The sequence below is a fragment of the Halichoerus grypus genome, chromosome 14, assembly GCF_964656455.1.
Source record: "Halichoerus grypus chromosome 14, mHalGry1.hap1.1, whole genome shotgun sequence".
NCBI lineage: Eukaryota > Metazoa > Chordata > Mammalia > Carnivora > Phocidae > Halichoerus > Halichoerus grypus.
This window is the reverse complement of record NC_135725.1, coordinates 74167356-74179823: the sequence shown is the minus strand read 5'-3', so window position 1 is coordinate 74179823 and position 12468 is coordinate 74167356. Positions and strand designations below refer to the sequence as shown.

The window sequence follows — 12468 nt, the reverse complement described above, 5'->3', positions numbered from 1 at the left end:
GGCTAAAAAAATTTCATTTGTACATTTTAATATTTTTATTTCATTTTATATAAACTCTTAGGGATGACCAGTGTGAGGTGAAGGAGAGTCTGCAACAGCAGTAGAATATAGAGGGGCGCCTGGGTGGCTCAGGCAGTTGAGCGTCCAATTCTTCGATTTCAGCTTGATTCATGATCTTGGGGTGATGGGATCAAGCCCCATGTCATGCTCCATGCTCAGCAGGGAGTCTGCTGGAGATTTTCTCTCTCTAAAATAAATAAATAAAATCTTAAAAAAAAAAAAGAACATAGAACAGAGGGATGGACTCAACTGTAGGCCAGCCACTGAGTCCCCCTCGGTGAGGAGGGACTCGGTGCTCAGGCCAGCCTGTGTGGCCCCCGGAGATCCATTCCCAGCATGGCGCTCACAAGCCCATTTTCCTTCCGGGAAGGTAGAGTCCCTCCTGCCTTCAGGAGAGCCCCCACATAAAGGAACGGAGTCCCAGACAAAGAAAGACTGCGCTTGTCTTCTCTGGTCCCTGCCTGTCCCTGATACCAGTGACTTACAGCCATTGTCTTTGTGTCCCTCCTGCTTCTTATAGGGCTAGCTTCCCTGTGGGAGGATCTGAGTTTGAATCTCCACTTCTGCACTCAGCTGAATGATCTTGGGTGTTATAAAATCTCAGTTTCCTCACTAATTAAATCGTACGTTCCTCACAGTGCTGTCCTGATGACCAGGTAAAACTGTATTAAATGCCAAGCAAGGTAGCAGGTGCTTACAGAGGGTGGCCATAGTTATTTATTGTTCTCTGTCTGGACTAAACACTCTTCTTTCCTCACTAAACACATCCCTTCACCCATTTTCCTTAGATCTTAGTTGTAAAGCTTCAGTCCTTGTTTGGCTTCCCTTTGATTCCTTAGGTTACAGATCTTTGAGCTCTGGGAGGACAAGGGAGTAGTGGGAGAGGAGCTACTTTCCTGAGCACCTGCAGCTCGCTGAATATGCTTATTCTCACTACAGGCCTCGTTACTCCCGTGTCACAGAGTCGGCGGCTGAGGCCCAGGGACACTCAGTCCTTTGCCCCAGGTTACACACGGAGGTAGGAAGGGGAAGAACAGAGATTTGACAGGCAGGGATACCACTGTACTAATGAGGAGGAAAAACTGAGATTTGAACTGGGGACTGCCCAACTCAAAGCCAGAATACTTTCCTTTCCACTCCTTTGTCTTTGCATGATGTCACAAAGTTCATTTTAGAAATTCATAGACCATGACACTGTGTATTTTCTAGACCATTATTAACTTTTTGGTTCCAAGGAGATCCTCCTGGCCAGGTGCCCAGAAACAGTGCACAGATATCTCAGGGAAAATCCTAGCATATCCTGAATTGTTAGTGCTTCAGCCGACCCTTCTAGAAAGAAGGCCGGTGGTAAGTCAGAAAATCCAAGGGAGTGGGTTGGGAGGGGGTCCCAAAGAAAGGGAATGGAGGGAATGTACATGTGAGAAAATCGAATGAATTAGCAGGATTCTATTAACAATAAATTATTTCCTTAAACTCTACGCATTTGTTTGATGTAAAAATTCCCTATCTGTGCATTTTCAGTTTTACATGCCCTAATCAGGTACTCTCAGCACATAAGATACAAGCTACTAAAATGCATTAATTTGCTCATTGGACGCTCATTGAACACTTCATTTTAGAGGATGCCCCTGTAAAATCATATAAAGGAATTTTCCAAAGGCAGTTGACCTTTTTTTCCAGGAAAATATATAATCCCTTGGAATCTGGCCAATTATATATTTAAAATTTGAAGAAATTTATGTATTTCCTTATATAAGTTAAATATGTTTATTTTCAGGAGGGGCACCTGGCTGGCTCAGTTGGTGGAGTGTGCAACTCTTGATCTTGGGGTTGTGAGTTCAAGCCCTACACTGGATGTAGAAATTACCTAAAAAAAAAAAAAAAAAAAAAACATATATATATATATATATATATATATATATATATATTTCGGGAAAATGAGTCATGATTATTAACACCTTTTTTTTTTTTGGTAGCTGAAACTATCTTACAAGAGGATCTTTGTTTTTACTGAAAGGTTAAAAATGATCCAGAAAAGATACAATTTTGAGTGCTATTCTTCACACATAATCTAGACTGTCTATAATTTAAGTCCCAATTTGTATTCAAAATATTGTTTTCTTGAAAATACTACCAGCTGGGGCACCTGGCTGGCTCAGTCAGAAGAGCATGTGACTTGATCACAGGGTCATGAGTTTGAGTCCCACACGGGGTGCAGAGATTACTTAAATAACTAAGACTTTAAAAAATAGGGGCACCTGGGTGACTCAGTCAGTTAAGCGTCTGCCTTCAGCACAGGTCATGATCCCGGGGGTCCTGGGATCGAACCCCACATTGGGCTCCCTGCTCAGTGGGGAGTCTGCTTCTCCTTCTCCCTCTGCCCCTCTCTTGTGCTCTCTCTGTTTTCTCTCAAATAAATCAATAAAATCTTTAAAAAACAACTTTAAAAAATAAAATAGCTACGAGCTATTAAAGTACTGTGATACAGTGGATATCACTGGTAGCACAAAAGTATCAGACAAGTCCCCATTATCACTATCTTCCTGAACAATGATTTAAAAAAATTTTTTTAAATTTAAATTCTAGTTAACATCCAGTGCAATATTGGTTTCAGGAATAGAATTCAGTGATTCATCACTTAACATCTGAGCAATGATTATAAAAGAAACTTCCCCTGGAGTTTTGAGTTCACAGTCACTAAAGAAATACTTCTGGATCTTCCATTTGGCCGCAGCAGAAATTTAATGTTTTCAACACTGGTATCAAGAGACATGTTTCCAGTCTGTAACAGCCTTGACTTTGACACAGGAATTACAAGTATAGAACTCAGGTCAGTTGGTGTTTTTAATCTTTTAACACTGTGATAAAGGAACTTAGCTATTTCTGGGTAGCCTTGTGAAAACAGAATGAGTGAAGAAAAGCTTCATCGTGAAAAATGCAGCAGAGTGCTAGCTGTTTCCTGAAGTTGGCACCTCTTGGCCCAGGCTGCCCCCCTCAGCCTCCATTCCCAGCTAGGCATGGCCATGAGCATAAATTCTTGTCAGTGGATTGTTGAGTGGAAGTGATGTGTGTAACTTCTCCTTTATTAGCTCCAAAGGAAGTGTTTGTCTGGGATTAGCCCTGTGGGTCCCTTCCCACTAGCTGGAACGCAGACTGCAAGTAACAGCTTCAGCTATTCAGATAAGGACAAGATGATGGAACAGCAAGAGAGGAGCCCCGAATTACCGTGAAATGCTGACCAGCTAGACTGTGACCTGAAAGAGAAATGAACTTCATTTTTTTTTTTTTATTAAAGATTTTATTTATTTGAGAGCGCTCGAGCACAAGCAGGGGGAGGGGCAGAGGGAGAGGGACAAGCAGACTTCCCACTGAGCAGGGAGCCCCACCAAGGCTCAATCCCAGGACCCCGCGATCATGACCTGAGCCAAAGGCAGACACTCAACCAACTGAGCCAACCATGCACCCCTGAATGTCATTCTTTTTAAGCCACTGTATATATTTTTACTTTTCATTCAACTATTGCAATCATAAACAATTTCAGATGCCTTAAGTTTAGAGCTTGCTGATTTTCCATAAGCTGAACACACTCTAGTAACCAGAACCTAGATAAGGAGGTGTAATACATCCCAGAGCCTGGATGGTCTCCCTCATCTTCCCCTTGAGGCCTAGCTGCTAAGGAATCTATAACAGCATAAATTGATTTTGTCTGCTTTTCTGCTTTACATACATGGAATCATACTGTACTGTGGCAGATGGGAAACAGGGCCATACATTTCTCCCCTCCCTGTATGTGTGGCCCTTTGCAAGGTGATTTCTCATCACTAGGTCTGGCCTATTTTCCCACCCCTTGAATCTGCACTTTGACTTAGTTTGACCAATATAAATGCAGAGGAACAGAGGTGCCTGGGTGGCTCAGTCAGTTAAGCATCCGACTCTTGATTCAGCTCAGGTCTTGATCTCAGGGTCGTGAGATCAAGCCCCATGTTGGGCTCCATGCTCATCGTGGAGTCTGCTTGAGATTCTCTCTCTCCCTCTGCCCTTCCCCACCCCCCACTCACACTTGCTCTCTCAAATAAAATCTTAAAAATAAATAAATAAATGCAGAGAAACAAATGCTGTGAACTTGTAGGTGGGGCCTCAGCAGGACTATGGCTTCACTTGGACTGTCTTGGAAAGCTGCTGCAAGTCAGGGAGTGACCCGGGCCACGTGTAGAAGAGCTGAGCACCGCCAGGTGTGTGATGAAGGTCACCTTGAACCTTTGCAGCCTGCCAAACGCGCAGCTGAACGCCGCCGCAGATGAAATCAGAAGAGAAACTGCACAGCTGTCCCATGCCATCGTGAAAAATAGCAAATTGGTGCTTGAAGACACTAAGTTTTGGGGTAGTCTGTTATGCAGCAATAGATCTAAGTAAAACAAGTCCTGTGCTCTTATTCTGGCTCAGGCTTCTTTCGCTCAGCATGTTTGTGGGATGAAGCCACCCTGTCCTATGTCATTGATGACCCCTCCTGCTCATTGCTGGACAGCATTGGAACGTGTGCCAATGTTACGATTCATCCATTAACTATGGATGGGCATAAGGGTGGTTGCTAGTTTGGGCCTCTTACGAATAGGGCTACTTCAAACATTCTAACACTGTCATTTGGTGAATGCCGGCATGCATATATGTGCATTATGTAACTAGCAGAGGCCTTTCTGGGCCCCAGGGTAACCTGCTTGAGTAGATACCAGCTCTTCTTCAAAAAGGTGGTTTCAGTTCCCATTCCCACCCACTGTGTGGGGTGCTGGCAGAGTCTCAGTCGTTCCATACCCTTGCCAACACTGTGTTCTTATACTTTGCAACCCTTGGTTTGAAAGATCAGTGTGTACAATGTTGGAAGGTGTGTTAGCTCCTTAGCACAGGAGTGTTAGTTCCACTAGCCAGCGTTAGGAAGAAGCTGGACCAACTGGTTTTGATGTCTATGTTTCTTCTCGATAGCTCCGGTTCAGAGGCCACAATTTTATAATAAAAGCTTGTATGTATACAGTGTTCTAGATCTTACATACTACTTTTGCAATCATAACTTCATCAGAGTCTTCCAATGAAATAACACTGTGAAATGGGCAGCGTGGAGGTTATTACCTTTGTCCTGCAGAGAAGGAAAGGGACTTGTCCAAGAGCACACAGCATGTGGCAGAGCCCAGGTGGGAACGCAGGTCCTTGGACATGCCAACTGGTTCTTCCCGCCAGAGCCCTCTACTTTCACTGGTGTCTCAGCGGTGGGGGGCATGAAGGCCGAGGGGCAGGTAGGAAGTACTTGTACCTATGGAGTAAGTGACATCGTTTAAACATCACAAACAGAAAGTAGGTCCAGTCCTTTCCCAGATGTGATCTCTCCAGGGTCTGGAACACAGCAAATTAAAAAGCCCAGGTTTGGGGTGATAGGAATTGGTGTCAGCTAGCACGTATGTCCAGATGCTGGACTCTCTCAGTTCAGCCAGAAATAATCTTTTGGAAACTGGCCAACTTCACATGACTTAAAAACCATGCAGACATTTAAAATGAGGCTGCATGGAATGTGGTCCATGATTTGCCCTAAGGGAAAAACACAGGTAACAGAACAGCACCACACAGCGTCATCCCATTGGTAAAAATCAATCTGCATGTGTCTGTATATTCATCCATAAAGGTCTGGAAAAAATAGAGCAAAAATGTTAGCAGTGTTATCTCTGGGTCTTGAGTTTTTTAAAGATGAATTTATTTCCTACTTTATGCCTTTCTATATTGTTTGATTTTTTTTTTTTTTTGGCAATGAGAATGAATCAGTCTTATTTTTAAAACTTACTTATTTTTGGAAATAGGCACTACATTCGCATAGTCAATCAAGAGTGCAGAAATTTATGTGATAAAACACCTCCCTCTCATCCGTGTCTGCCTTCCATCGGGCTCCCTCCGGAGGTAAGCAGTGTTACCAGCATCTGGTGTAACCCTGCACAGACACTTTATGCACAGACAAGGAAATACGTAAATTTATTTCCTTTATCACTTTTACAACCAAAAAGCAAGACTACTTCCATTTTGAAGGAAAGGTTGTAGAAGACTATTTTATGATGTCGAAAGATGATAAATGGGAGAAAGGCCACCAAAGAGTTCGAGTATCACATATATTTATAATAAAGAAAAAAATTTACATTAAAAATACTTATAAAGGGGTGCCTGGGTGGCTCAGTCATTAAGCGTCTGCCTTCAGCTCAGGTCATGATCCCAGGGTCCTGGGATCGAGTCCTGCATTGGGCTCCCTGCTCAGCAGGGAGCCTGCTTCTCCCTTTGCCTGCTGCTTCCCCTGCTTGTACTCCCTCTCTCGCTGTGTCTCAAATAAATAAAATCTTTTAAAAAATAAAATAAAATAAAATACTTATAAAGAGGCGTGGTGGTTAAGGGTGTGGACTCCCGACACCACACTGCCTGGTTCAAATCCCAGGCTGCCACCTCTTTGCCCAGCTCCTGGGGCAAGTGACTTCATCTCTCTGTGTCTTGTGCCTTCATCTGTAGAACAGGAATGATACAATAATAGCACCGCCCCACAGGGCTGTCATCGGGAATGGTACAGGATTCAGGCAGAGCCCCTAGAATAGCGCCTCGCTTTGTTCCCAAGTGTCAGGATGATTACGTTCATCTCAGTTTCCTCCTTTTCCTACACTGGACACGTATTACAAAAAGAGTTAAAGAATAAACCCCCGCAAGAGAAGGGAAACAGCACAGACACAGACTGCAGCACAGACGAGAGTGAGAGACCGTGGGGCCCAAGGACAAGCAGAAATGATGCCTGCAACCCCAGAGACAAGGGAGGTCTCTGGTTTCCTGATTTTTTTTAAAGGTTTATTTAGGGGCGCCTGGGTGGCTCAGATGGTTAAGCATCTGCCTTCGGCTCAGGTCATGATCCCAGGGTCCTGGGATCGAGCCCTGCATCAGGCTCCCTGCTCTGGGGGAACCTGCTTCTTCCTCTCCCTCTGTTGCTCCCCCTGCTTGTACTCTCTCACTCTCTCTGTCGAATAAATAAATAAAATCTTAAAAAAAAAAAAAAAAAAAAAGGGAGCCCGATGCGGGGCTCAATCCTAGGACCCTGAGATCATGACCTGAGCTGAAGGCAGATGCTTAGCCGACTGAGTCACCCAGGCGCCCCTCCTGACTTTTTTAAAATATTTTTGAATAATCCCTACACCCAACGTGGGGCTCGAACTTACAACCCCAAGATCAAGAGTCACGTGCTCCACCGACTGAGCCAGCCAGGACTGAGCCAGCCAGGCGCCCCTGGTTTCCTGATTTTGATACTCGAAAGCCCATGAGGGTCCCTCCGCCAGTTTCAGCAAAGCATCATCCCAAGAGCAGAGATGGACTCTGGCCCAGGAGCCTTCTCTTCTGGCCTTTGAGACTTTCCTAGAAACTCCTTGGACCTTTGCTGTACCAAGAGCCTCCAGCAAACTCTTTTTGCCACTGTCTTCCTGGCAGGGCTTACCTGGAGAAAGGCTTCAGAACAAGTGCGAGGACTTGACTCACACCAAGGACTTTCTAAGGACCAATTAGCACCACCCTGACGTGGCTGAAAGTCTGGCGGATGGAAAGATGAGATGTGTCATCACAGTCCAGCTGGGGAAAGAACGGTCCAATCTCAGTTCCGTGTTTGTACACACAGCAGGTGGAATGTGTTATTCTCATCCTTCAGCCGGAGCCTGTCTCCTCCGTGGGGACTCAGGGGAGGAAAGTGCCCAGGAGTGCATGCTCACCTTGCACACTGTCCGCAGGGGGAGGAAAGCACAGGGCAGGGACTTGGTGGCCCTGGGTTCCTCCCGCCACTCTTGACATTTCACCTCGATGTTAGCTGGGATCAACTCTTCACTTCACCAAAATCCAACTGCTCTTCACAGAACCCCATGGGTTCTGGGAATCACCACGCCAGGTGTGACCTGCTTGATGAGAGGAAGTATGGGGACTACTTTATAGTTTTGTTTTTTTTTTAAAGATTTTATTTATTTATTTGACAGAGAGAGACACAGTGAGAGAGGGAACACAAGCAGGGGGAGTGGGAGAGGGAGAAGCAGGCTTCCCGCGGAGCAGGGAGCCCGATGCGGGGCTCGATCCCAGGACCCTGGGACCATGACCCGAGCTGAAGGCAGACGCTCAACGACTGAGCCACCCAAGCGCCCCGGGACTACTTTATAGTTGAAAGAATTGCTAGATCTTGTAGTTCCTGCTAAGTCTGAGGTTAACTAGAACTGGGAGATGGTACCATTCAGTGTTTCTAACCGCTTGATACATTCTAAACATAAAATAATAATATAGTTCATAATGCTTATCCATGATTCTTTAAAATCCCTGCACTCTGGGGGCATGTGGCTGGCTCCGTTGGTAGAGCATGTGACTCTGATCTCAGGGTTGTGAGTTCGAGCATTGGGCATGGAGCCTACTTAAAAAAAATAACTAAATAAAAGATTAAAAAAAATAAATAAAATCCCTGCCCTCTGAAGACAAAGTTTTTTCATTAAATTTGGCACCAAAATTGACCTGGCCTTATCATGTTTAATATTTTGGTATAATAAATTGCAGAATATTAGGGCACCTGGGTGGCTCAGTCGTTAAGCATCTGCCTTCAGCTCAGGTCATGATCCCAGGATCCTGGGATCGAGTCCCACGTCGGGCTCCTTGCTCAGCGGGAAGCCTGCTTCTCCCTCTCCCACTCCCCCTGCTTGTGTTCCCTCTCTCGCTGTCTCTCTCTGTTGAAAAATAAATAAAATCTTAAAAAAATAAAATAAAATAAATTGCAGAATATTAAAGCATTTGATCCCAGGGTACTACCTCAGATCCCACTGGGAGAGTTACTTAATATATTGGTAAATGCCCCATATCACTGTCCTAAAATATGAAAAAGTCTGAATTCTAGGGGCGCCTGGGTGGCTCAGGCGTTAAGCGTCTGCCTTCGGCTCAGGTCATGGTCCCAGGGTCCTGGATTGAGCCCCACATCGGGCTCCCTGCTCTGCGAGGGGCCTGCTTCTCCCTCCCCCACTCTCCCTGCTGTGTTCCCTCTCTCGCTGTATCTCTGTCAAATAAATAAATAAAATCCTTAAAAAAAAAGAAAAAGAAAAAGTCTGAATTCTGAAACACATCTGGCCACAGGGTTTTGTATAAGGGATTGTGACCTTATAAAACAGATTCAGATGCTGCCTAAGGCAGAGACAGGGGAATGCCCGTTCACAGGTAGGGATTCACCCAGCCCTGTCTGTCCAGGACATTTTCCTCCTGGCCCCACGTCCTTGAGAAGTCTTCATGAAGCTGAACGTAATGAATCATGCATGTAATCAGGATGAGCGAAGGAGCATATATTGGGGATACTTCTCCTAAATTCGGACTCTTCATACTTTCACATGTCCCTGAATCTCCTAAGGATCTTGTAAAAACGCAAATTACAACATAGTAGGTGTGGACTCGGCATTCCAAACAATCTGCAGGTGATGCCTTTGCCGATGGGACTGTTCTCAACTCCGGACAGGCCTGAGGCAAGGCTCTGAGTAATGACAATGTGGTGCCCCACAGGGAGAGGTGCCTCTTGCCCTTGCCAAACACTGATCATTACCTGGCTAAAACCTGCCTTTTCTCCATCCTCCACTGCCCTTCTACTGCCTTCTGCTGCCTCTTCCTCCCCAGATGGGTTCATGCCGCCCCTGGCCTCCACTCCACACCTTGGCTGGGCTCCACCAAGTCTCATGACTCCTCACTCACCCGGTTCCCAGGTACTGCTTAGATGAGGTGCTTTTCCGGTTGGCTGACCTCATCCCCCCCAAGCATGAACTAAATTAGTTCAACTCAAATTCCTGAGATGCCTCACTATCTCTCCTGGGTATCTTCCCGAAAAAATTTTCCACTGTTTGCAAAGTACTCCCTAGCCTTGACCACCCGGAGACGTTGTGATAATGCATTTGCTCACTAAACGATCAGTGACCCGGAAAAGGGCCAGGGTTTATTTCATTTTTATTTCAATGCTTGCAACACTCTGACTGATTACTTACATGCCCTCCCTGCTTTCCTTTTTGAGTTCTGGATTTCCTGGCCACAGAAAACTCACACTGACTGACTTTCCAAGTGAATTTTCCTATTATGAAAGTTCACAATACATATTCATTGATAAAAATTTAGAATAATATAAATGAAAAGAAAATGACAATACCAGCGAGCTTATCACCCAGAGATGCAACGTTTTGCCTCGTGGTCTTTCAGTTTTTATGTATAAATGTTGTTTTACAAAATCTGGCTCACACGACACACCCCATTTTGTAAACTGCTTTCCCTTGTCCATTTACACTATGTTGCGGTCATTTTCTCAAGTCAATAGAAGTTCTTCTGCAACATCATTTTAAATGATTAGGTAGTTTTCCACTTAATTGATGTGCCATAGCTGGGCTCTTATAGTTGTTCCAATCTTTTTTTTTTGCTTAAAACTTCAATGAACATCCTCACTTAACCAAAAGATACAAGCACATTCTGATTGTGAGCCCAATTCCAGTGCGTGTGTATCTTTCACCACCACCAAGTAACTCAATTCTGACACCACCTCGCTGGAGATGGCACTAGATCCCACAGGTTAAGTGCTCAGTCCCACAAGACATCCCCAACACCACCACCACACACACTTCAGACACTGATCACAAGTCCAGGTTGTCTCCTGTACGTCCGATCAACTGCCTCTAGATCAGAGGTCCCCACGACCCACTCCTTAGGTTTGATTAATTTACCAAGGTGGCTGGGGCGCCGGGGTGGCTCAGTTGGTTAAGCGTCTGCCTTCGGCTCAGGTCATGATCCCTCTTCTTCTCCCTTTGCCTGCAGCTCCCCCCACTTGTGCGCGCACTCTCTCTCTCTTTCTCTCTCTCTGACAAATAAATAAAATCAAATCTTAATAATAAATAAAAATAAAAATAAAAAATAATTTAAAAAAACATAAAATGATGGGACTAGGGCAATTGATCAGATCACCAAATACATTTATTTACTTATTTATTCTACAAACCCCATTTAAAAGGTCAGTAAAAGAATGAAAGAAGGGGTCCCTGAATACAGAGAATGAGAGAGGGAACAGAAAATGGGCCGTGTAGACACACTTTGGGGAGAGGGCAAATAAATCCCTTATTTGCTTTGAGCTTCGGATTCCTTATCTGGGAAAGAGTAAGGAAAAGTAACTGATTTTCAGTATTCCATATTATGCTAGGCACTGTACTTCCTGGGACTGTTGGGAGCATTCACTGTAATAGATCAGAAGCATTTAGTAAAGCACACAGAAAACTGCCATTATTACTTTTAGTAATAGTGGCGGTTTTTTTGCCTATCAGACTGACAAGTATCGAAATAAGTGTCTTTACTTATTTAGAGAGTGCATATGTGTGAGTGGTATGGGGGTGGGATGGGAGAGGGAGAGAGAGAATCCCAAGCAGACTCCGCCCAGCGAGCCCGATGCGCAGATGCGGGGCTGGATCCCACAACCCTGAGATGATCACCTGAGCCAAAAGCAGGAGTCAGATGCCCAACCAACTGAGCCACTCAGGTGCCCCTAAAAGAAATGTCTTTAAAAATCAGTGTCTTGGGCACCTGAGTGGCTCAGATGGTTAAGCATCTGCCTTCGGTTCAGGTCATGATCCCAGGGTCCTGGGATCCAGTCCTGCATAGGGCTGCTTGTTCAGCGGGGAGCCTGCTTCTCCCTCTCCCGCTCCCCCTGCTCGTGCTTTCTCTCTCTGTCAAATAAATAAATTAAAAAAAAAAAAAAGAATCAGCGTCTTATTCAAATTTGAGTTTCTCTAATCATAAATGAAGTTGAGCAATTACGTATATGCTCCGTTTGTACTTCTTTTCTTTTTGGTGATTTGCTTGATCATATCATCGTAGTAGTCGTAGTTAACATTTACTGCGTGCTACCGTGTACCAGGCACCATGCTGTGATTTCTACAAGTGCTATTTCATTTAATCAGATCAAGTAGATAAAATTATGATGCCAATTTTCAGGGGAGAGAACCGAGGCTTAGAGAAGTCAATTTGCTCATCTCCATTACTAGTCAATGAGTAGAGTCTGGATTCTGAGCAAGGACTTGACTCTGACCCCGAAGTCTGACTTGACTGACCCAGGCTCTTCATGCTTATGCTTAAATAACTCTCCCCTGATTGTTTTTCTGTTGGACAATTTGCCTTTTTCTTAATATTTTGCAAGAGCCCTTTGTATTTTGGTTGTGGGGGCTCAGAGTAGGGAAGGAGCTAACTAGGTTGAGGGCCAGAAGTGGCTTCAGAGATGCCCGGCCTTCCATCAGAGTAAGGCTGGGCGTGAGTCAAAGTGGTGCAGTCAGACAGCAGGAAACCAACCGAATACCGAACCGAGGTCTGCAAGGATGAGAGACT

The 12468-nt window shown here is 44.8% G+C and overlaps 1 protein-coding gene across 2 annotated transcripts in view; it reads right to left on the bottom strand.

Moving 5' to 3' along the window:
• Window positions 1-11: 11 nt before the first annotated feature.
• Window positions 12-12468, bottom strand: part of PRPF4 (pre-mRNA splicing tri-snRNP complex factor PRPF4) — a 40466-nt gene continuing 28009 nt past the window's right edge. For both annotated transcript variants that reach the window (XR_013443802.1, XR_013443804.1), the window contains exons 17-18: window positions 5182-5362; window positions 12-247 (exon numbers count right to left, since the gene is read on the bottom strand). The gene's annotated coding sequence lies outside the window, so the exon portion shown is untranslated. The remainder of the gene's footprint in view (window positions 248-5181; window positions 5363-12468) is intronic.